Here is an 882-nt window from a genome sequence, read left to right as displayed (position 1 = left end):
CTTCACATCGATGTTTTATCTCTCCCTTTCTCTCTCTCTAAAAAAATCAATACAAACATGTTTTTTTTTTTTAAATAAATCTTCTATAAAAGAAAATACGACATTATAACCTCAGATTTTATTTCCCTTTGCTCCACAGAAATCTCCTACCACTCAGGTCATCTGAGTTTTCTTTCCCTTCCTGACCACCATTTTATTCTCAAACTCCTTCTTGAAATTCATTGATTATAAGCTCAAAATCCATACAAACATATTTTACCCAAGGGACGATTAAACACTTGCCCTCTTTTCTGCCAAGAGAACAAGAGGAACTAAGTTTAAATTTTAAAAAAAGGTATTTGAGTGCTTACAGCTTTTTTTTGAATTTGTCTAGTAGTTCTTCAGGTTTTCACTGGAAGACTCTAAAAAAAAAAAAAAAAAAAGAAAGAAAGAAAGAAAAAGGAAAAAGGTGCTTGTGCCCAGCCAGTTTGGCTAAGTGTATTGAGCATAGTCCCATGGACTAAGAGGTTCTAATTTAATTCCTGATCAGGACACATGCTTGGGTTGTAGGCTCAATCCCCAGTAAGGGACATGCAGGAAGCAACCAACTGATGTTTCTCTCTCACACTGATATTTCTATCTCTCCCTTTTTCTCTTGATAAAAAAAAAGAAAAAGAAAAAGAAACAGGGATTTGCCTGATTAATACAGGCTCACTACCAACATCCCCTTCACTTTTTGTATTTAAAATTTTTAATGTTGACATTATTGCAGGTACCACCCCCTGGCTTTGCCCTCCTCCCCCAACCCCCACCTTCCCCTCCCTTGTCTTTCACCAAACTATTGTCTGTGTCCATAGGGTATGCATATATGTTCTTTAGATAATCCATTCACCTTCTTTATCC

General features: G+C 36.3%; 1 non-coding gene across 1 annotated transcript; it reads left to right on the top strand.

Moving 5' to 3' along the window:
- The first annotated feature begins 340 nt into the window (after nt 1-340).
- On the top strand, nt 341-403 carry LOC118636810. Its single transcript, XR_004960787.1, has one exon. It is a non-coding gene; the product is annotated as a U7 small nuclear RNA (small nuclear RNA).
- Nucleotides 404-882: the final 479 nt, after the last annotated feature.

The sequence above is a fragment of the Molossus molossus genome, unplaced genomic scaffold, assembly GCF_014108415.1.
Source record: "Molossus molossus isolate mMolMol1 unplaced genomic scaffold, mMolMol1.p scaffold_m16_p_2, whole genome shotgun sequence".
NCBI classification, from domain to species: domain Eukaryota; kingdom Metazoa; phylum Chordata; class Mammalia; order Chiroptera; family Molossidae; genus Molossus; species Molossus molossus.
Note: the sequence above shows the minus strand (reverse complement) of the source record. Positions and strands in the feature narration are given on the sequence as shown.